The sequence below is a fragment of the Phalacrocorax aristotelis genome, chromosome W (assembly GCF_949628215.1).
Source record: "Phalacrocorax aristotelis chromosome W, bGulAri2.1, whole genome shotgun sequence".
NCBI classification, from domain to species: domain Eukaryota; kingdom Metazoa; phylum Chordata; class Aves; order Suliformes; family Phalacrocoracidae; genus Phalacrocorax; species Phalacrocorax aristotelis.
In genome coordinates, this window is record NC_134310.1 from 30,816,989 (window position 1) to 30,841,017 (window position 24,029).

Consider the following 24,029-nt stretch of genomic DNA (forward strand, 5'->3'; position numbering starts at 1 on the left):
TGAAAAATTTTATAATTAACTTCTGTAATCCTTTTCGAGCCTCTCGCTTAATAGGGTATTGTTTTTGTCTTACGGGCTTGGCTCCAGGCTTTAAGGTTACTTTTACCGGCTCTGCCCACTTAGATCGCTCTGGAGCTCCGCTCGCTCAAACCAAAGGAATTACTACGTTTTCCACTTCCTCGGGAACCCGTTCCTCCCTGGAGGAATCCTGTAACATAAACGCTCTCGCCTCTGTGGCTTTTGATTCTGGTATTAGTGATTTAATCTCTCCATCTTTAAAAGTTACTTGAGCATCTAATTGACCTAATAGATCTCGTCATAACAGAGGCAGTGGACATTCAGGCATATGCAGAAACTGGTGAGTTGCCCATTGCTTCTCCAATTTAAACTTTAATGGCTCTGAGAGGGGCTAATTTTTCTTTGCCCTGTTGCGCTAGCAACATCTACTGATTTATGATCAAATTTCTCTTCACGTGTATTCAATACCAAATAAGTGGCTCCCGTATCTACCAAAAATTCTATTTCTTCATTCCGTAGCTTCAGTGTAACCAGGTGTTCAGCTAGGGTTGATTCCCCTGGTCTCCTTCATGCCAAGCTACTTCAAGCATTTAACCCAGATCTCTGGATTCAGGTTGTTCTAGTTTCTGAAGGTTGTTTTCTCTCCCCCCGCCCCCATCTGGGGCTGATTGTCTTATGAATATAGAGACCAGCTGAATTGCTTTTTCTGGTTTTTCTGGGTTCAAATGAGTATATTTTCTGGTGGTCACCTTCAGTCTTTCCATAAAGGCTGAAGGGGACTCACTTAATTCTTGTCTCACTTCATAAATTTTGACCAATTTATTGCTTTTGGCATTGCTTGTCTTACTCCAAATAAAATCTCTCTCTGACATCTAGTCAACATTCCCCTGGGTCCTGGCTGATTAGGGTCCCACTCGGGATTTGTAGATGGAAAATTCTTATTCATTGTTCTCTGTAAATTCCTGTTAGCATGTGCTCCCTGCACCTGCCTTCTGGCTGTATTCCATACTATTTTCTTGTCAGTTTCATCAAGCGAAGTATCCAGTATCACAAGTAGAGCAACACTCTTTCAAGTTCTCACCACGTTTTCCTCTTTTCAGAAACATTGCCGTAGAATCTTGTGGACATACCTCACGCTGTTTCTGCTGCTCGGGATGATTCCACGGTGTAAAGAACAAATCAACATATGCCACTTCTTCCCATTTGCCTTCCCTTTTTACAAAACAACATTAATTGCAAGATGGTACGATATTGCAATGTCTCATGTTCTGGCCATTTGTGCCCACCTTCCAATTGATACGTTGGCCACCAATGATTGCAATATTCAATTAATGGTTTCCGAGTTAGTGGGTCACCGCCCCCGACGTCTTTCCAGTGCTTCAAAATACATCGCAAAGGTGTTCTCTGTGGGATAGGTTTCCTACTCAGTAATGCTCCCGTCTCCCAGTCGACTAGTAGTTGTGATAGTGCACTATCACAAATACTAGTCAGAGGGACTCCAACCCCCGTTAGAGGTCTCACTGGAAATCTGCCACTGGGATCTGTAGCCCCCTGCTAGATATCCCTGGAGACTTCAACCCCCTGTTGAAGACTCCCCTACCCTCGGGTCCCGCTCCACAGGCTTTCGCCTAGCAGAGACTTACCAACCGAGGCACCTCTTGGCCCCGACCCTGCGTGGCTTTCGCCGCGCCTTACGGGCAGGCCTGTGGGACTCAAACCCGCTATCCTATCCTATGTGGGAAACTAACCCCACGTATTATTCTACCTAAGTTTCTTCTTCAAAGAATGCCTTGTTTACCTCAATCCAGGGGATCTTGCTCAGAATTCTCTGGCCCGGGGATCGGAAGCTCTCCCGGAGAATTCCTCGGGGCCGGCTGCAGGTCCCACGATCCCACGGATCCGTCGAGATTCAAAAGCAGGTTCCCACCTGGGGTGCCAAAACTGTTACCGAAAAACGCGTTAAAATCGGAAACGACTCCTCAACACCAATTTAGTATTAAAGAGCAGGCATTCTATATTCACGGCGCCGGATGCACGGGGGATCGCTCCTCCTGGCGTGCGTACCTCACGCACCTTTCCTGTACAATTTGTAGATGAAAATTTTACATACTCATACATAGTCGTTATTGTCTTGTCTAGCGATGGGTACAAACTTGCTCGTTCCGTATGTCAATCACTGCGCAGGCTCGGTTGTCCTCTTCCGTTGTTCTCTTCTGAGTAGGTGGTGTTACTTGGGTCGGTGGTGGTCTGTGAGTCGGTGGTCGCGATCTCCCCCTGCCGGAATTACCTTTTAGCTTCTCGGCTCTTACTCTTGGCAGTCTTGGCTAGTTTTCTCAGTCCGCTAAGCGAAACCGCGTTTTGTCATCCTTTTCTGACAGAAGCATGTTGTCTGTTGTTCTGCTGACATTAACGATCGCCTAGGCACTAAAATGCAGATCGACAGGTGCGCTGATTGGTACGCTCCATGTTCCCGTAATGGAACACCGTCTCTGGTTGGTTGATTTCATCGCTTTGGTTACACCTGTTCCTGTTGTTCAGTTTCTTCTTTTTTGGCTTTGTGTGATTCTCTCTGTGATTCTGTTTTTCTCTGCCTCGCTTTTCCCAGCTCCCCGTCCCTCACTTTTAATGCCCGTTATCCTTCACCAGCACACTCTCCCTTGGTTCCCATCCTCGTTTCTGAATTCCTCCTGCTTTGCCACGTAGCCCGTGACTTTTTTCTTAATCTCTCTCTGTCTGCCTCAACGCTCCCCCCGTGCTTTTTAATTCGTCTTCTCTGCTCTGTACCCTGCTACTGTTCTTGCCTTTCTGAGTTCTTCTCCGTCCAGCTCCCTTTCCCTATTCATGAATTCCTGTTCTTCCTGCAGCCACCGCTGTTCCCTGTGACCTCCATCTCTCTCTGTCCAGCTCCCTGTCCCTAGGTTTTAATTCCTGCCTCTGCCCGCTGTAGCCTGTCTAGATGTTTCTCTCGGCCTCTCTCTCTGTCCGGCTCCCTCTCTCTGTGTTCTAATTCCACGTTCTCTGTCACGTGGACCCGTGCTATTTGTTTGTCCTCATCTCTCTCTGTCCAGCTCCTTGCTGCGACGTTTTATTTCCTCATTTCCTCCCTCTCTGTCTTTGTAGCCCATTGCTGTTGGTTTGTTTTTTTCTTTTTTTTCACTTGTTTCTTCATGTGTCTCTGTCTGCCTCCCAGTCCCTGATCTTTAATTCCTCCTTCCCTGTAGGCCGCTGTTCCTTTTTTCCATTCTACATTGTGTTCTCTTTGGTCTCGTGTTCTTATTCATTGATTCCCTCCTCGCTGCCCTGTGGCTTGTCCCCATTTTATTGTTGCTTCTCTCTCCCTCTCTCTGGCTTCTTGCCCCTGTTTTTAAAATTCCTCCCTCTCTTCTCTCTTCCCTGTAGGCCGTGTGATCTTTAGCCTTTCTCCATCTCTTTCTGCCCAGCTCTCTGTGTCTATTCATTAATTCTTCCCTCTCTGCCCTGTAGCCTGTAGCTTCTGTCCTTTCTCCATCTTGCTGTCCCTGGCTCCCGCGTGACCCTATGCTAGAATTGTTTCTCTCTTCTCTCCGTACGCATTGCGATTCCTTTTGCTCTCTGTCTCCCTTTGGTTTTTTTCTTTTTTTTTTTCTGGCTCCCTGTCCCTAATTCTTAATTCTCTGCCTTCTCGTGCCCCATGGTTTGTTCTGTGGGGTTCTCTCGCGGTTCCCTCGCAGTTCCCTCCAGTCCATACTGGGCTATATTGGTCTAGTCCATACTGGGCTATATTGGTCTAGTCCATACTGGGCTATATTGGTCTGTCCCGGCTTCCTCCCACTTCTTTCCCAGTGCCTCACAGTAGGTCCCGGTTCCGTCCATGGGATGAACTGTGAGGGAACTGTGAGGGAACTGTGAGGGAACTGTGAGGGAACTGTGAGGGAACTGTGAGGGAACTGTGAGGGAACTGTGAGGGAACTGTGAGGGAACTGTGAGGGAACTGTGAGGGAACTGTGAGGGAACTGTGAGGGAACTGTGAGGGAACTGTGAGGGAACTGTGAGGGAACTGTGAGGGAACTGTGAGGGAACTGTGAGGGAACTGTGAGGGAACTGTGAGGGAACTGTGAGGGAACTGTGAGGGAACTGTGAGGGAACTGTGAGGGAACTGTGAGGGAACTGTGAGGGAACTGTGAGGGAACTGTGAGGGAACTGTGAGGGAACTGTGAGGAGGGGGGCGGCCCCCCGGGCCCCAGCCCCCCCCCCCCGCCTGGGGCCAGGGCCCCGTGGCCGCTGGCCCCTTCCTCCTCTGCCCGCTCCCGTCGCAGACGGCTCGGTATGTGTCACGAGCGGCAGCCCCGTTCAGCAGCTCTCGGAGGGCGCGCGGCTGTGCCCGGCCGTGACCGGGGCCCGCAGGGGTTTCCCGCTCGCCCCGAGAAGGCGCTGGCCCCGAGCCGGCGCGTCCCGCCCCGCCCGGCCCTCAGCGCCCTCGCGAGCTGAGCGCGGCCCGGCCAGCAGGGGGCGCTGGCGCTCACCGGCTGGGCGCGGTGGCGGGGCCGGTGGGGGCCGTTCCTTCCGGCCGCCCTTTAAGGGCCGCCCCGCGGGGCTCGGGCTTCCGGTGGCGCGTGCGCGGCGCGTCGGAGCGGGGGCGGGAGCGGTGCGTGTGGAGGCCGAAGGGCCGGTGCGTGTGGCGGCCGGGTCGCGAGGCGTCCCTGTGCGGTGCCGGGGCCCCTCTGCGGCCCGGCGTGGGAAGCCCGCGGCCGGCGGAGCCTGCTCGGAGCTGGGCGGGGAGCGCCGCGGCGGTCCGGCCGCCGGCAGCCATCCCCTGCGGTGGCCGGCAGCCCCTTGGGACGCCTGGAGGCCTGGCGGTGCCCGAGCCTCGCCTGCGGCAGCCGCCTGAGAGAGCAGCGCGGCCGTGTCCGGGGGCCGGAGAGCGCTGGTGGGTGAGTTCGGGCAGCGGGGGGCGGGTGTGTGTCTCCGGGCGGGGCCGGGGGGCTCCGTGCCCCGCAGAGGAGCCCCGGTCGGGCATCGTTCGCTTCCGAACAATGCAGGTCTGTCCCTGGTTATTTTCTGTGTACAGTGTTTCGGGCCACCTGAAAGCCTTTGGCCGGGTAGGTTTGGTGCGGGGCGATGGCAGGTGTGGACCCTGAAAGATCTCGGGTGGGGGGCGTGGGAGGTATTTCTTGCCTTAAAACTCTGAGCCCACCTCGTGTGTCATGTCGTGTTATCATGTCGTGAGTCTCGTGACTGTGGCAAATGGCTGAGTCGGGCGTTTTCTGATAACTAACTTCTGAACGTGTGCGTGTGTAGGCACGGGGAGATTTGTGCAGGGTGACGGAGCCCCTTGTGCTTCTGTGCTAATGTCTACCTGTTCTAGACCTCCAGTGTTGGAAAGCCTTTGTTTAGTGCCTAGTTGTGGCTGCGTAACTGCTGTTGCGCCTGCAGCTGTGCTCGCAGGGATGCTGGGTGGCTCCGCATCAAACCGGCCGCCGGGCGGCCGGGTTGTGCCGCAGAGCATGCCGGGAGCTGTAGTCCTTGCGGCTGCCGGGCGGCTGGGTTGTGCCGCAGAGCATGCCGGGAGCTGTATTCCTGGCGCAGTGGCTGCCGGCCCTGTCACGTGGTTCGCCGGGCATGGCGGGAGGCGCGGTCTTCCGGCGCTCGGGTGCCGGGCGGCCGTGGCGCGTACGGTACGCGAGGTGTATTTTTGGGGTTGGATTCGTGTTGATTACTGGGGGCTTGCGGGTGCGGCCGCTTCCTGAGAAGCGGTGAGTTCCCCGGGAGCTGACAGAAGGGAAGAGGGAAAGGAGGAGGACGATGACCTTTTCCCCGTGCCCAGGGCGCAGATGATGGCCGCCTCCCCGGCCCACCGGAGGTCCCGCTCAGCCTCCCCTGGCCCCCCTTGCCCCGTGCGCCTGCCCCCAGCTCCGGCACCTCCCCATAAGCGTGCTGCATAGCCTTAGGCCGCCCCCAGGCCCTGTCGTGAAGGCAGCAAGCCGTCCCTCAAGCGCACTGGATTCCCCCTTGGCGCAGGGGCCCTTAGCAGTAGCGTGGGGAGGGAGCGGTGTGTCCAGAAGCCCCTGCGGAAGGAGAGGCTTTGGCCAGGGTCGATCGACGGTAATGACGGTCGCTGTTTCTTCTTTCCCTCTCCCAGAGACCGTGCTGAGGACGTGGTTGTCTGTCCTTCCCCCGGGGATGCCGTTGCCTGCGGCCGTCTCAGGCTCGCGTGGCTTCTCTCTGCCCGTCCTCGCCGTCCTCGCAGCGCAGGGCCGAAAAGGGATAGACAAAGCCCTTCCCGGCTGCGGACAGGAGCTGCCTCGGCTGAAGCTGGAGACGCCAACGAAAGGTAAAGAAGAAGAAACTGAAGGTGCTCTGGCTGCCAGCTGCCTTCCTGCCGCAGGCAAGAGAGAGCCTGTCCATGCAGGTGGGGGAGGAAGGATCCCCCTTCATAGCCCGCAGCGGGCCAGGCCACCAACGTGCACCGTAGGGTCTGTACGCGTAACCCGGAGTTGGGTACGGGCGTGTAGTGCACGAGCAAGCTAGGCTATGTGCCTAGGAAGCCTCATCTGGTAAGAGCTGTAAGACACCCACGTATTCTCTTCAGGTGGAGGACGGCCTAGAGTCTGGAGCTGCAGAAGAGGCAGGGAGGAGAGGAGGGGAAAGAAGCATCTGAACGGCTAAATTGTGCCAGCAGCGCTGAGAGCGAGAGTCGCGGTGAGTCCTGGGCCACTGGGGCCCCGTTGCCTCTCTTGTGCGTCCTGGGCCCTCCCTGTCTCTCCCCCGGCCCCCTCTCTTTCCTTACCTGCTGCAAAATTATTTTTTTTTGCGCCCCCCCCGCACCTTCTTTCTCCGTCTCGCTCTGAGTGGCTCCCTGCCTCCCCGTCTTTTCAGTCCTCCCTCTCTCTGTCCTGTAGCCTGTGGCTCCTTTTTCTTTCTCCGCCTCTCTCTGCCTGGCTCTGGCTCCGTTTTTTTTTTTTTTTTATTCCTCCTGCTCTGTCCTGTAGCCTGTCGGTGTTTTGTTGTTCTCTGGCTCTCTTGATCTGACTCCCTGTGTTACCGAAAAACGCGTTAAAATCGGAAACGACTCCTCAACACCAATTTAGTATTAAAGAGCAGGCATTCTTTATTCGTGGCGCCGGATGCACGGGGGATCGCTCCTCCTGGCGTGCGTACCTCACGCACCTTTCCCGTACAATTTGTAGATCAATGTTTTACGTATTCATACATATTCATTATTGTCCTGTCTGCTGATTGGTACAAACTTGCTCGTTCCGTATGTAAATCGCTGCGCAGGCTCGGTTGTCCTCTTCCGTTGTTCTCTTCTGTTACTTGGGTCGGTGGTGGTCTGTGAGTCGGTGGTCGCGATCTCCCCCTGCCGGAATTACCTTTTAGCTTCTCGGCTCTTACTCTTGGCAGTCTTGGCTAGTTTTCTCAGTCCGCTAAGCGAAACAGCGTTTTTTCATCCTTTTCTGACAGAAGCACGTTGTCTGTTGTTCTGTTCGCATTAATGATCGCCTACGGACTAAAATGCAGATCGACAGATACGCTGATTGGTACGCTCCATGTTCCCGTAATGGAACACCGTCTCTGGTTGATTTCATCACTTTGGTTACATTTCCCCTGTTTGGAAGTTCTGAAATAATAATTTTCTCAATACTTCCATCCTAGATCAATAATATTCCACTATGTCAGTTTAGTGTTTGCTTCATGTTCTGAAATTTTTCACTTGATTGTGGTCTCCAGGGTGTATGCAGGTCCCATTTTCTACCCAAAATTTTATTAATTTGTTGAAGTACCTCTGCAAAAAAATGTGGTGCTCTATCAGAGGACATTCCCGTTGGCACTCTAAATCTTGGTATTATTTCCTTCAGCAACGTTTTAACTACTACTCTAGCTTTGTCGGTGCAGCACGAGAAAGCTGCTGGCCATCTAGAAAATTTGTCAATCAGCACTGACAAATACTGCTATATCTATTTTGTCTGGGTAACTCAGAGAACTTAATTTGCTAATAATTTCCGGGAGAATTTTTTGTTTTGTTACTCCTAAAGGTTGTTTCCTTTGGTTCAGGGGATTATTTCTAGGACAGATTGGACACTTAGCTACTATGGGTTTAACTATTCTTGTCGTGCCTACACACGCTACAGATGTTTTTAAACTCAAAACCGTAGCGCCTACAGCCTAATGTGTTTGCTCATGGTTTTCTTTTGCAAGTTCTGTCATAACTTGTGGGGTGGTTGTTGTTATTACTTGTTTTTCTGGTGTTACCTACCATCTCTCTGTGTTTTGTGATGCTTCCAATTGTTCTGCTAATTGCTCATCCAATTTATTATATCTCGGTTTCAACTTTGGAATTCTGATCTGTTTTACTGGTACTAGTGCAAGGATACCTTGCTCTGCAGTCCTCTTTGCAGCTTTATCGGTCAGTCGTTTGCTTATGTTTACAGCCGTCTGGCCAAATTGATGAGCTTTGCAACGCTTTACCGCCACTTCTTTTGGTTTCTGCACGTCTTCCGGAAGTTGGAGAATTTCTTCTTTATGCTGTATTGATGATTCTTGGGCTGATGGCAGTCCTTTCTCCTTCCCAATAGCTCCATGATCGTGGATCACACCAAATGCACGTTTGGAATCAGTCTAGATATTTATCCTTTGTCCTTCTGCCATTCGCAGAGCTCGCTTCAATGCTACCAATACTGCTTTCTGTGCTGAGGTGTTTGCAGGCAGCACCCCTGACTCCGTTCCCTCGGCGGCGATAACGACAGCATATCCGGCCATTCGCTTCTCTTCTCGCCCAGAGCTTCTTCCATCTGTAAACAACTCCAGATCAGGATTTTCCCAGAGGTTTGTGTCTCAGGTCTGGTCTGCTGGAATAGACTTGTTCAATAGTTAGCAAGCGATCGTGTTCTAAATTGTCCGTAAGGTTTTCTGTTGTTAAAAACATAGCAGGATTCAGTATAGCAGTAGTCTTCGATTCCACATCGTCTTGTTCTAACAGAACAACTTGATATTTCAACATTCTGCTAAGGGATAGCCAACGACCCCCCTTTTGTTCTAAAACAGTCACCGCTATGTGCGGGACATAGACTGTCATCTTCTGTCCCATTGTTAACTTTGGGGCTTCCCGGATCGGCAGCGCTGTTGTTGCTACTGCCCGTAAACACCTAGGCCATCTTTTACTCGCGTGGTCAGGTTGTTTGGAGAAGTAGCCCACAGGTCTCTTCCAGGTTCCCAGTCGCTGTGTCAGCACTCCAAGGGCTAAATGTTGTCTTTCGTGGACAAACAACTGAAAAGGTTTAGCGAAATCAGGTAGGCCTAATGCAGGGGCCATCATCGAGGCTCTTTTCAGTTCTTTGAATGCCGTTTGGCATCCGGGCATCCAGGTTAAATATTTATCCTTTTGAGTCTTTCAATGCCTCAAATAATGGTTTTACATACAGTCTATAGTTCAGAATCCAGAGCTGATGCTATTTCATTGTTTTCAGAAAAGCTCTCAGTTCCTTCGGGCTGCTAGGTTCGGGAATTTGACAAATAGTTTCTTTCTTTTCACTTTCTAATTGTCTTTGTCTTTGAGATATTTCAAATCCTAAATAAATGGCTGCTTCTTTTCCTATTTGGGTTTTGTTTCTGGAAACTCCGCATCTTCCTTGGCCGAGAAAATTTAAAAATTTCAAAACATTTTTCTTTACTTTGTGCCGCTATCAGAATGTCATCCGCATTCTGTAACAAGATGCCTCTCCCTGGGTTCTGTTTTTTCTATATCTCTAATTTTTTTTTGCCAGCTGAGTCTCAAGTATCGTAGGACTATTTTTAAATCCTTGTGGAAGTACGGTCCATGGTAGCTGTGTCTTTCATTCTGTGGTGGGGCTTTCCCATTCCAAAGCAAATAGGCTTTGACTTTTTATGCCTGGAGGTATGCAAAAGAAGGCGTCCTTCAAATCTAGTACAGTAAACCATTTATGCTCCTCCTTTAAAAGAGGTCAGTAAAGTGTATGGATTAGCTACTACCGGATGTATATCTTGGACCACCTGATTTATAGCCCTTAAATCGTGAACTAGCTAATACTCTTTGCCTCTAGATTTCTTTACTGGCGACACAGGAGTACTATATTCTGATTCACATTCCACTAAAAGCTCATATTCTGAAAAATTTTATAATTAACTTCTGTAATCCTTTTCGAGCCTCTCGCTTAATAGGGTATTGTTTTTGTCTTACGGGCTTGGCTCCAGGCTTTAAGGTTACTTTTACCGGCTCTGCCCACTTAGATCGCTCCGGAGCTCCGCTCGCTCAAACCAAAGGAATTACTACGTTTTCCACTTCCTCGGGAACCTGTTCCTCCCTGGAGGAATCCTGTAACATAAACGCTCTCGCCTCTGTGGCTTTTGATTCTGGTATTAGTGATTTAATCTCTCCATCTTTAAAAGTTACTTGAGCATCTAATTGACCTAATAGATCTCGTCATAACAGAGGCAGTGGACATTCAGGCATATGCAGAAACTGGTGAGTTGCCCATTGCTTCTCCAATTTAAACTTTAATGGCTCTGAGAGGGGCTAATTTTTCTTTGCCCTGTTGCGCTAGCAACATCTACTGATTTATGATCAAATTTCTCTTCACGTGTATTCAATACCAAATAAGTGGCTCCCGTATCTACCAAAAATTCTATTTCTTCATTCCGTAGCTTCAGTGTAACCAGGTGTTCAGCTAGGGTTGATTCCCCTGGTCTCCTTCATGCCAAGCTACTTCAAGCATTTAACCCAGATCTCTGGATTCAGGTTGTTCTAGTTTCTGAAGGTTGTTTTCTCTCCCCCCGCCCCCATCTGGGGCTGATTGTCTTATGAATATAGAGACCAGCTGAATTGCTTTTTCTGGTTTTTCTGGGTTCAAATGAGTATATTTTCTGGTGGTCACCTTCAGTCTTTCCATAAAGGCTGAAGGGGACTCACTTAATTCTTGTCTCACTTCATAAATTTTGACCAATTTATTGCTTTTGGCATTGCTTGTCTTACTCCAAATAAAATCTCTCTCTGACATCTAGTCAACATTCCCCTGGGTCCTGGCTGATTAGGGTCCCACTCGGGATTTGTAGATGGAAAATTCTTATTCATTGTTCTCTGTAAATTCCTGTTAGCATGTGCTCCCTGCACCTGCCTTCTGGCTGTATTCCATACTATTTTCTTGTCAGTTTCATCAAGCGAAGTATCCAGTATCACAAGTAGAGCAACACTCTTTCAAGTTCTCACCACGTTTTCCTCTTTTCAGAAACATTGCCGTAGAATCTTGTGGACATACCTCACGCTGTTTCTGCTGCTCGGGATGATTCCACGGTGTAAAGAACAAATCAACATATGCCACTTCTTCCCATTTGCCTTCCCTTTTTACAAAACAACATTAATTGCAAGATGGTACGATATTGCAATGTCTCATGTTCTGGCCATTTGTGCCCACCTTCCAATTGATACGTTGGCCACCAATGATTGCAATATTCAATTAATGGTTTCCGAGTTAGTGGGTCACCGCCCCCGACGTCTTTCCAGTGCTTCAAAATACATCGCAAAGGTTTTCTCTGTGGGATAGGTTTCCTACTCAGTAATGCTCCCGTCTCCCAGTCGACTAGTAGTTGTGATAGTGCACTATCACAAATACTAGTCAGAGGGACTCCAACCCCCGTTAGAGGTCTCACTGGAAATCTGCCACTGGGATCTGTAGCCCCCTGCTAGATATCCCTGGAGACTTCAACCCCCTGTTGAAGACTCCCCTACCCTCGGGTCCCGCTCCACAGGCTTTCGCCTAGCAGAGACTTACCAACCGAGGCACCTCTTGGCCCCGACCCTGCGTGGCTTTCGCCGCGCCTTACGGGCAGGCCTGTGGGACTCAAACCCGCTATCCTATCCTATGTGGGAAACTAACCCCACGTATTATTCTACCTAAGTTTCTTCTTCAAAGAATGCCTTGTTTACCTCAATCCAGGGGATCTTGCTCAGAATTCTCTGGCCCGGGGATCGGAAGCTCTCCCGGAGAATTCCTCGGGGCCGGCTGCAGGTCCCACGATCCCACGGATCCGTCGAGATTCAAAAGCAGGTTCCCACCTGGGGTGCCAAAACTGTTACCGAAAAACGCGTTAAAATCGGAAACGACTCCTCAACACCAATTTAGTATTAAAGAGCAGGCATTCTATATTCACGGCGCCGGATGCACGGGGGATCGCTCCTCCTGGCGTGCGTACCTCACGCACCTTTCCTGTACAATTTGTAGATGAAAATTTTACATACTCATACATAGTCGTTATTGTCTTGTCTAGCGATGGGTACAAACTTGCTCGTTCCGTATGTCAATCACTGCGCAGGCTCGGTTGTCCTCTTCCGTTGTTCTCTTCTGAGTAGGTGGTGTTACTTGGGTCGGTGGTGGTCTGTGAGTCGGTGGTCGCGATCTCCCCCTGCCGGAATTACCTTTTAGCTTCTCGGCTCTTACTCTTGGCAGTCTTGGCTAGTTTTCTCAGTCCGCTAAGCGAAACCGCGTTTTGTCATCCTTTTCTGACAGAAGCATGTTGTCTGTTGTTCTGCTGACATTAACGATCGCCTAGGCACTACAATGCAGATCGACAGGTGCGCTGATTGGTACGCTCCATGTTCCCGTAATGGAACACCGTCTCTGGTTGGTTGATTTCATCGCTTTGGTTACACCTGTTCCTGTTGTTCAGTTTCTTCTTTTTTGGCTTTGTGTGATTCTCTCTGTGATTCTGTTTTTCTCTGCCTCGCTTTTCCCAGCTCCCCGTCCCTCACTTTTAATGCCCGTTATCCTTCACCAGCACACTCTCCCTTGGTTCCCATCCTCGTTTCTGAATTCCTCCTGCTTTGCCACGTAGCCCGTGACTTTTTTCTTAATCTCTCTCTGTCTGCCTCAACGCTCCCCCCGTGCTTTTTAATTTGTCTTCTCTGCTCTGTACCCTGCTACTGTTCTTGCCTTTCTGAGTTCTTCTCTGTCGAGCTCCCTTTCCCTATTCATGAATTCCTGTTCTTCCTGCAGCCACCGCTGTTCCCTGTGACCTCCATCTCTCTCTGTCCAGCTCCCTGTCCCTAGGTTTTAATTCCTGCCTCTGCCCGCTGTAGCCTGTCTAGATGTTTCTCTCGGCCTCTCTCTCTGTCCGGCTCCCTCTCTCTGTGTTCTAATTCCACGTTCTCTGTCACGTGGACCCATGCTATTTGTTTGTCCTCATCTCTCTCTGTCCAGCTCCTTGCTGCGACGTTTTATTTCCTCATTTCCTCCCTCTCTGTCTTTGTAGCCCATTGCTGTTGGTTTGTTTTTTTCTTTTTTTTCACTTGTTTCTTCATGTGTCTCTGTCTGCCTCCCAGTCCCTGATCTTTAATTCCTCCTTCCCTGTAGGCCGCTGTTCCTTTTTTCCATTCTACATTGTGTTCTCTTTGGTCTCGTGTTCTTATTCATTGATTCCCTCCTCGCTGCCCTGTGGCTTGTCCCCATTTTATTGTTGCTTCTCTCTCCCTCTCTCTGGCTTCTTGCCCCTGTTTTTAAAATTCTTCCCTCTCTTCTCTCTTCCCTGTAGGCCGTGTGATCTTTAGCCTTTCTCCATCTCTTTCTGCCCAGCTCTCTGTGTCTATTCATTAATTCTTCCCTCTCTGCCCTGTAGCCTGTAGCTTCTGTCCTTTCTCCATCTTGCTGTCCCTGGCTCCCGCGTGACCCTATGCTAGAATTGTTTCTCTCTTCTCTCCGTACGCATTGCGATTCCTTTTGCTCTCTGTCTCCCTTTGGTTTTTTTCTTTTTTTTTTCTGGCTCCCTGTCCCTAATTCTTAATTCTCTGCCTTCTCGTGCCCCATGGTTTGTTCTGTGGGGTTCTCTCGCGGTTCCCTCGCAGTTCCCTCCAGTCCATACTGGGCTATATTGGTCTAGTCCATACTGGGCTATATTGGTCTAGTCCATACTGGGCTATATTGGTCTGTCCCGGCTTCCTCCCACTTCTTTCCCAGTGCCTCACAGTAGGTCCCGGTTCCGTCCATGGGATGAACTGTGAGGGAACTGTGAGGGAACTGTGAGGGAACTGTGAGGGAACTGTGAGGGAACTGTGAGGGAACTGTGAGGGAACTGTGAGGGAACTGTGAGGGAACTGTGAGGGAACTGTGAGGGAACTGTGAGGGAACTGTGAGGGAACTGTGAGGAGGGGGGCGGCCCCCCGGGCCCCAGCCCCCCCCCCCCCCGCCTGGGGCCAGGGCCCCGCGGCCGCCGGCCCCTTCCTCCTCTGCCCGCTCCCGTCGCAGACGGCTCGGTATGTGTCACGAGCGGCAGCCCCGTTCAGCAGCTCTCGGAGGGCGCGCGGCTCTGCCCGGCCGTGACCGGGGCCCGCAGGGGTTTCCCGCTCGCCCCGAGAAGGCGCTGGCCCCGAGCCGGCGCGTCCCGCCCCGCCCGGCCCTCGGCGCCCTCGCGAGCTGAGCGCGGCCCGGCCAGCAGGGGGCGCTGGCGCTCACCGGCTGGGCGCGGTGGCGGGGCCGGTGGGGGCCGTTCCTTCCGGCCGCCCTTTAAGGGCCGCCCCGCGGGGCTCGGGCTTCCGGTGGCGCGTGCGCGGCGCGTCGGAGCGGGGGCGGGAGCGGTGCGTGTGGAGGCCGAAGGGCCGGTGCGTGTGGCGGCCGGGTCGCGAGGCGTCCCTGTGCGGTGCCGGGGCCCCTCTGCGGCCCGGCGTGGGAAGCCCGCGGCCGGCGGAGCCTGCTCGGAGCTGGGCGGGGAGCGCCGCGGCGGTCCGGCCGCCGGCAGCCATCCCCTGCGGTGGCCGGCAGCCCCTCGGGACGCCTGGAGGCCTGGCGGTGCCCGAGCCTCGCCTGCGGCAGCCGCCTGAGAGAGCAGCGCGGCCGTGTCCGGGGGCCGGAGAGCGCTGGTGGGTGAGTTCGGGCAGCGGGGGGCGGGTGTGTGTCTCCGGGCGGGGCCGGGGGGCTCCGTGCCCCGCAGAGGAGCCCCGGTCGGGCATCGTTCGCTTCCGAACAATGCAGGTCTGTCCCTGGTTATTTTCTGTGTACAGTGTTTCGGGCCACCTGAAAGCCTTTGGCCGGGTAGGTTTGGTGCGGGGCGATGGCAGGTGTGGACCCTGAAAGATCTCGGGTGGGGGGCGTGGGAGGTATTTCTTGCCTTAAAACTCTGAGCCCACCTCGTGTGTCATGTCGTGTTATCATGTCGTGAGTCTCGTGACTGTGGCAAATGGCTGAGTCGGGCGTTTTCTGATAACTAACTTCTGAACGTGTGCGTGTGTAGGCACGGGGAGATTTGTGCAGGGTGACGGAGCCCCTTGTGCTTCTGTGCTAATGTCTACCTGTTCTAGACCTCCAGTGTTGGAAAGCCTTTGTTTAGTGCCTAGTTGTGGCTGCGTAACTGCTGTTGCGCCTGCAGCTGTGCTCGCAGGGATGCTGGGTGGCTCCGCATCAAACCGGCCGCCGGGCGGCCGGGTTGTGCCGCAGAGCATGCCGGGAGCTGTAGTCCTTGCGGCTGCCGGGCAGCCGGGTTGTGCCGCAGAGCATGCCGGGAGCTGTATTCCTGGCGCAGTGGCTGCCGGCCCTGTCACGTGGTTCGCCGGGCATGGCGGGAGGCGCGGTCTTCCGGCGCTCGGGTGCCAGGCGGCCGTGGCGCGTACGGTACGCGAGGTGTATTTTTGGGGTTGGATTCGTGTTGATTACTGGGGGCTTGCGGGTGCGGCCGCTTCCTGAGAAGCGGTGAGTTCCCCGGGAGCTGACAGAAGGGAAGAGGGAAAGGAGGAGGACGATGACCTTTTCCCCGTGCCCAGGGCGCAGATGATGGCCGCCTCCCCGGCCCACCGGAGGTCCCGCTCAGCCTCCCCTGGCCCCCCTTGCCCCGTGCGCCTGCCCCCAGCTCCGGCACCTCCCCATAAGCGTGCTGCATAGCCTTAGGCCGCCCCCAGGCCCTGTCGTGAAGGCAGCAAGCCGTCCCTCAAGCGCACTGGATTCCCCCTTGGCGCAGGGGCCCTTAGCAGTAGCGTGGGGAGGGAGCGGTGTGTCCAGAAGCCCCTGCGGAAGGAGAGGCTTTGGCCAGGGTCGATCGACGGTAATGACGGTCGCTGTTTCTTCTTTCCCTCTCCCAGAGACCGTGCTGAGGACGTGGTTGTCTGTCCTTCCCCCGGGGATGCCGTTGCCTGCGGCCGTCTCAGGCTCGCGTGGCTTCTCTCTGCCCGTCCTCGCCGTCCTCGCAGCGCAGGGCCGAAAAGGGATAGACAAAGCCCTTCCCGGCTGCGGACAGGAGCTGCCTCGGCTGAAGCTGGAGATGCCAACGAAAGGTAAAGAAGAAGAAACTGAAGGTGCTCTGGCTGCCAGCTGCCTTCCTGCCGCAGGCAAGAGAGAGCCTGTCCATGCAGGTGGGGGAGGAAGGATCCCCCTTCATAGCCCGCAGCGGGCCAGGCCACCAACGTGCACCGTAGGGTCTGTACGCGTAACCCGGAGTTGGGTACGGGCGTGTAGTGCACGAGCAAGCTAGGCTATGTGCCTAGGAAGCCTCATCTGGTAAGAGCTGTAAGACACCCACGTATTCTCTTCAGGTGGAGGACGGCCTAGAGTCTGGAGCTGCAGAAGAGGCAGGGAGGAGAGGAGGGGAAAGAAGCATCTGAACGGCTAAATTGTGCCAGCAGCGCTGAGAGCGAGAGTCGCGGTGAGTCCTGGGCCACTGGGGCCCCGTTGCCTCTCTTGTGCGTCCTGGGCCCTCCCTGTCTCTCCCCCGGCCCCCTCTCTTTCCTTACCTGCGGCAAAATTATTTTTTTTTACGCCCCCCCCGCACCTTCTTTCTCCATCTCGCTCTGAGTGGCTCCCTGCCTCCCCGTGTTTTCAGTCCTCCCTCTCTCTGTCCTGTAGCCTGTGGCTCCTTTTTCTTTCTCCGCCTCTCTCTGCCTGGCTCTGGCTCCGTTTTTTTTTTTTTTTTATTCCTCCTGCTCTGTCCTGTAGCCTGTCGGTGTTTTGTTGTTCTCTGGCTCTCTTGATCTGACTCCCTGTGTTACCGAAAAACGCGTTAAAATCGGAAACGACTCCTCAACACCAATTTAGTATTAAAGAGCAGGCATTCTTTATTCGCGGCGCCAGATGCACGGGGGATCGCTCCTCCTGGCGTGCGTACCTCACGCACCTTTCCCGTACAATTTATAGATGAAAATTTCACATACTCATACATAGTCATTATTGTCTTGTCTAGTGATGGGTACAAACTTGCTCGTTCCCTATGTCAGTCACTGCGCAGGCTCGGTTGTCCTCCCAGTACAGTGCGGGGAACGGGGACGTACAGTGCGGGGAACGGGGACGTACCAGGATCTACTGGGTTGTACTGGGAGGGAACTGGGACGTACTGGGAGGCTCTACAATGTCCTGGGATGTCCTGGGATGTACTGTGGAGGAACTAGGATGTACAGGCTTGTACTGGGTTGTACCGGGTGGAACTGGCAGGAATTTGGGATGTACCAGGATCTACTGGGATGTACTGGGAGGTAACTGTTATGTACTGGGAAGGAACAGGGAGGGAACTGGGGTGTACTGGTATGTACTGGGAGGGAAGTGTTATGTACTGAGGGTAACTGGGACGTACTGGGATGTGCTGGGAGGGAACTGTGAAGTACTGGGATGTACTGGGAGGGAACTGGGATGTACTGGGAGGGAACTGGGATGTACTGGGAGGGAACTGGGATGTACTGGGAGGGAACTGGGATGTACTGGGAGGGAACTGGGATGTACTGGGAGGGAACTGGGATGTACTGGGAGGGAACTGGGATGTACTGGGAGGGAACTGTGAAGTACTGGGATGTACTGGGATGTACTGGGAGGGCACTGGAATGTAATGGGATGTACTGGGAGGGAACTGGGGTGTACTGGGAGGCACTACAATGTGCTGGGATGTCCTGGGATGTACCGTGGAGGAAGTAGGGTGTACAGGCTTGTACTGGGTTGTACCGGGTGGAACTAGCAGGGATTTGGGATGTACCAGGATCTACTGGGATGTACTGGGATGTACTGGGAGGGAAGTGTTATGTACTGAGGGGAACTGGGACGTACTGGGATGTGCTGGGAGGGAACTGTGAAGTACTGGGATGTACTTAGAGGGAACTGGGATGTACTGGGAGGGAACTGGGATGTACTGGGTGGAAAGTGTTGGGAATTGGGATTTACTGGGAGGGAACTGGGATGGACTGGGAGTGAACTGGGATGTAGTGGGACATAATGGGAGGGAACTGGGATGTACTGGGATGTACTTAGAGGGAAGTGGGAGGGAACTTGGATGTAGTGGGAGAGAACTGGGATTTACTTGGAGGAAAGTGGCATGTACTGGGCTGTACTGGAATGGAACTGGGAGTGAACTGTGTGTGAACTGTGAGGGAACTGGGATGTACTGTGAGGGAACTGGGATGTACTGGGATGTACTGGGACAGACTGGGAGGGATCTGGGATGTACTGGGATGCACTGGTAGGGAACTGGGATGTACTGGGAGGAAACTGGAATGTCCCAGTTGACACCCACTTTCCTCCCAGTATATCCCCGTTTCCTCCCAGTATATCCCCGTTTCCTCCCAGTATATCCCAGTTTCCTCCCAGTACATCCCAGTAAATCCCAGCTCGCTCCCAGTACATGCCAATACATCGCCGTACATTCCAGTACATCCCAGTTTCCTACCAGTTCATCCCCTTACATCCCAATTCCCTCCCGGTTCACTACCACTTCTTTCCCAGTGCCTCCCAATACATCCCAGTTCCGTCCCATTACATCCCAGTACATCCCAGTTCCCTCCCAGTACATCCCACCTCCCTCCCAGTACTGGGAGGGAGCTGGGATGTACTGGGAGGCACTACAATGTGCGGGGATGCCCTGGGATGTACCGTGGAGGAACTAGGATGTACAGGCTTGTACTGGGTTGTGCCAGGTGGAACTGGCAGGGATTTGGCATGTACCAGGATCTACTGTGATGTACTGGGATGTACTGGGAGGTAACTGTTATGTACTGGGAAGGAACTGGGAGGGAACTGGGATGTACTGGGAGGGAACTGGGACGTACTGTGAGGACACTGGGATGTACTGTTATGTACTGGGAGGGAAGTGTTATGTACTGAGGGGAACTGGGACGTACTAGGATGTACTGGGAGGGAACTGTGAAGTACTGGGATGTACTGGGAGTGAACTGGGAGGGAACTGGTATGTAGTAGGATGTACTGGGTGGGAACTGGGATGTACCGGGATGTACTGGGATGTACTGGGAGGAAACTGGTATGTACTGGGAGGGAACTTGGATGTACTGGGACATACTGGCAGGGAACTGGGATGTTCTGGGAGGGGATTGGGACGGACTGGGAGGGAACTGGGATGTACTGGGCTGCACTGGTAGGGAACTGGGATGTACTGGGAGGAAACTGGAATGTCCCAGTTGACACCCACTTCCCTCCCAATGCCTCCCAGTATATCCCAGTTTCCTCCCAGTATATCCCAGTTTCCTCCCAGTACATCCCAGTAAATCCCAGTACATCCCAGTAAATCCCAGTTCGCTCCCAGTACATCCCAATACATCCCCGTTCCATGCCAGTACATCCCAGTTTCCTACCAGTTCATCCCCGTACATCCCAATTCCCTCCCGGTTCACTACCACTTCTTTCCCAGTGCCTCCCAATACATCCCAGTTCCGTCCCATTACATCCCAGTACATCCCAGTTCCCTCCCAGTACGTCCCAGTTCCCTCCCAGTACGTCCCAGTTCCCTCCCAGTACGTCCCAGTTCCCTCCCAGTACGTCCCAGTTCCCTCCCAGTACGTCCCAGTTCCCTCCCAGTACATCCCAGGTCCCTCCCAGTACTGGGAGGGAACTGGGATGTACTGGGAGGCACTACAATGTGCGGGGATGCCCTGGGATGTACTGTGGAGGAACTAGGATGTACAGGTTTGTACTGGGTTGTACCGGGTGGAACTGGCATGGATTTGGGATGTACCAGGATCTACTGGGATGTACTGGGATGTACTGGGAGGTATCTGTTATGTACTGGGAGTGAACTGGGAGGGAACTGGGATGTACTGGGACGGACTGGGAGGGAACTGGGACGGACTGGGATGCACTGGTAGGGAACTGGGATGTACTGGGAGGAAACTGGAATGTCCCAGTTGACACCCACTTTCCTCCCAGTTTCCTCCCAGTACATCCCAGTAAATCCCAGTTTGCTCCCAGTACATCCCAGTACATTCCAGTTCCGTTCCTGTACATCCCAATACATCCCCGTTCCATGCCAGTACATCCCAGTTCCCTACCAGTTCATCCCCGTACATCCCAATTCCCTCCCGGTTCGCTACCACTTCTTTCCCAGTGCCTCCCAATACATCCCAGTTCCGTCCCATTACATCCCAGTACATCCCAGGTCCCTCCCAGTACATCCCAGGTCCCTCCCAGTACATCCCAGGTCCCTCCCAGTACATCCCAGGTCCCTCCCCGTTAATCCTAGGTCCCTACCATTACTGGGAGGGACCTGGGATGTACTGGGAGGCACTACAATGTGCGGGGATGCACTGGGATGTACTGTGGAGGAACTAGGATGTACAGGCTTGTACTGGGTTGTACCGGGTGGAACTGGCAGGGATTTGGGATGTACTAGGATCTACTGGGATGTACTGGGAGGTAACTGTTGTGTACTGGGAGTGAACTGGGAGGGAACTGGGATGTACTGGTAGGGAACTGGGACGTACCGTGAGGACACTGGGATGTACTGGTATGTACTGGGAGGGAAGTGTTATGTACTGAGGGGAACTGGGACGTACTTGGATGTACTGGGAGGGAACTGTGAAGTACTGGGATGTACTGGGAGTGAACTGGGAGGGAACTGGTATGTAGTGGGATGTACCAGGATGTACTGGGAGGGAACTGGTATGTACTGGGAGGGAACTGGGATGTACTGGGATGTAGTGGGAGGGAACTGGGAGGGAACTGGTATGTACTGGGATGTACTGGGACATACTGGCAGGGAACTGGGATGTACTGGGAGGGGATTGGGACGGACTGGGAGGGAACTGGGATGTACTGGGCTGCACTGGTAGGGAACTGGGATGTACTGGGAGGAAACTGGAATGTCCCAGTTGACACCCACTTCCCTCCCAATGCCTCCCAGTATATCCCAGTTTCCTCCCAGCACATCCCAGTAAATCCCAGCTCGCTGCCAGTACATGCCAATACATCGCTGTACATTCCAGTTCTGTTCCTGTACATCCCAATACATCCCCGTTCCATGCCAGTACATCCCAGTTCCCTACCAGTTCATCCCCGTACATCCCAATTCCCTCCCGGTTCACTACCACTTCTTTCCCAGTGCCTCCCAATACATCCCAGTTCCATCCCATTACATCCCAGTACATCCCAGTTCCCTCCCAGTACATCCCAGTTCCCTCCCAGTACTGCGAGGGAGCTGGGATGTACTGGGAGGCACTACAATGTGCGGGGATGTCCTGGGATGTACCGTGGAGGAACTAGGATGTACAGGCTTGTACTGGGTTGTACCGGGTGGAACTGGCAGGGATTTGGGATGTTCCAGGATCTACTGGGATGTACTGGGATGTACTGGGAGGTAACTGTTGTGTACTGGGAGTGAACTGGGAGGGACCTGGGATGTACTGGAAGGCACTACAATGTGCGGGGATGCACAGGGATGTACTGTGGAGGAACTAGGATGTACAGGCTTGTACTCGGTTGTACCGGGTGGAACTGGCAGGGATTTGAAATGTCCTAGTATCTACTAGGATGTACTGGGATGTACTGGGAGGTAACTGTTGTGTACTGGGAGTGAACTGGGAGGGAACTGTGAAGTACTGGGATGTACTTAGAGGGAACTGGGATGTACTGGGAGGGAACTGGGATGTACTGGGTGGAAAGTGTTGGGAATTGGGATTTACTGGGAAGGAACTGGGATGGACTGGGAGGGAACTGGGATGTAGTGGGACATACTGGGAGGGAACTGGGATGTACTGGGGTGTACTGGGAGGGAATTGTTATGTACCGAGGGGGAACTGGGATGTACCTGGAGTGAACTGTGAAGTACTGGGATGTACTTAGAGGGAAGTGGGAGGGAACTTGAATGTAGTGGGAGGGAACTGGGATTTACTTGGAGGAAAGTGGCATGTACTGGGCTGTACTGGAATGGAACTGGGAGTGAACTGTGTGTGAACTGTGAGGGAACTGGGATGTACTGTGAGGGAACTGGGATGTACTGGGACGTACTGGGACAGACTGGGAGGGATCTGGGATGTACTGGGAGGGATCTGGGATGTACTGGGAGGCACTACAATGTGCGGGGATGCCCTAGGATGTACTGTGGAGGAACTAGGATGTACAGGCTTGTACTGGGTTGTACCGGGTGGAACTGGCAGGGATTTGGGATGTACCAGGATCTACTGGGCTGTACAGGTATGTACTGGGAGGTAACTGTTATGTACTGGGAAGGAACAGGGAGGGAACTGGGATGTACTGGGAGGAAACTGGGACGTACTGTGAGGACACTGGGATGTACTGTTATGTACTGGGAGGGAAGTGTTATGTACTGAGGGGAACTGGGACGTACTGGGATGTACTGGGAGGGAACTGTGAAGTACTGGGATGTACTGGGAGTGAACTGGGAGGGAACTGGTATGTAGTAGGATGTACTGGGTGGGAACTGGGATGTACCAGGATGTACTGGGAGGGGATTGGGACGGACTGGGAGGGAACTGGGATGTACTGGGCTGCACTGGTAGGGAACTGGGATGTACTGGGAGGAAACTGGAATGTCCCAGTTGACACCCACTTCCCTCCCAATGCCTCCCAGTATATCCCAGTTTCCTCCCAGTATATCCCAGTTTCCTCCCAGTACATCCCAGTAAATCCCAGCTCGCTAACAGTACATGCCAATACATCGCTGTACATTCCAGTTCTGTTCCTGTACATCCCAATGCATCCCCGTTCCATGCCAGTACATCCCAGTTCCCTACCAGTTCATCCCCGTACATCCCAATTCCCTCCCGGTTCACTACCACTTCTTTCCCAGTGCCTCCCAATACATCCCAGTTCCGTCCCATTACATCCCAGTACATCCCAGGTCCCTCCCAGTACATCCCAGGTCCCTCCCAGTACTGGGAGGGAACTGGGATGTACTGGGAGGCACTACAATGTGCGGGGATGCCCTGGGATGTACTGTGGAGGAACTAGGATGTACAGGCTTGTACTGGGTTGTACCGGGTGGAACTGGCAGGGATTTGGGATGTACCAGGATCTACTGGGATGTACTGGGAGGTAACTGTTATGTACTGGGAAGGAACAGGGAGGGAACTGGGATGTACTGGGAGGGAACTGGGACGTACTGTGAGGACACTGGGATGTACTGGTATGTACTGGGAGGAAAGTGTTATGTACTGAGGGGAACTGGGACGTACTGGGATGTACTGGGAGGGAACTGTGAAGTACTGGGATGTACTGGGAGTGAACTGGGAGGGAACTGGTATGTAGTAGGATGTACTGGGTGGGAACTGGGATGTAGCAGGATGTACTGGGATGTACTGGGAGGGAACTGGTATGTACTGGGAGGGAACTGGGATGTACTGGGATGTAGTGGGAGGGAACTGGGAGGGAACTGGTATGTACTGGGAGGGAACTGGTATGTACTGGGAGGGAACTGGGATGTACTGGGACATACTGGCAGGGAACTGGGATGTACTGGGAGGGGATTGGGACGGACTGGGAGGGAACTGGGATGTACTGGGAGGCACTACAATGTGCGGGGATGTCCTGGGATGTACCGTGGAGGAACTAGGATGTACAGGCTTGTACTGGGTTGTACCAGGTGGAACTGGCAGGGATTTGGGATGTACCAGGATCTACTGGGATGTACTGGGATGTACTGGGAGGTAACTGTTGTGTACTGGGAGTGTACTGGGAGGGACCTGGGATGTACTGGAAGGCACTACAATGTGCGGGGATGCACAGGGATGTACTGTGGAGGAACTAGGATGTACAGGCTTGTACTCGGTTGTACCGGGTGGAACTGGCAGGGATTTGAAATGTCCTAGGATCTACTAGGAT

At 53.2% G+C, this 24,029-nt stretch overlaps 1 long non-coding RNA gene across 2 annotated transcripts in view; it reads left to right on the forward strand.

The window, feature by feature from the left end:
- Window positions 1–16,242, forward strand: part of LOC142049354 (uncharacterized) — a 161,342-nt gene extending 145,100 nt beyond the window's left edge. For both annotated transcript variants that reach the window (XR_012657689.1, XR_012657688.1), the window contains exons 5-7: window positions 6,137–6,328; window positions 6,587–6,696; window positions 16,070–16,242. This is a non-coding gene — a long non-coding RNA (uncharacterized LOC142049354). The remainder of the gene's footprint in view (window positions 1–6,136; window positions 6,329–6,586; window positions 6,697–16,069) is intronic.
- Window positions 16,243–24,029: the final 7,787 nt, after the last annotated feature.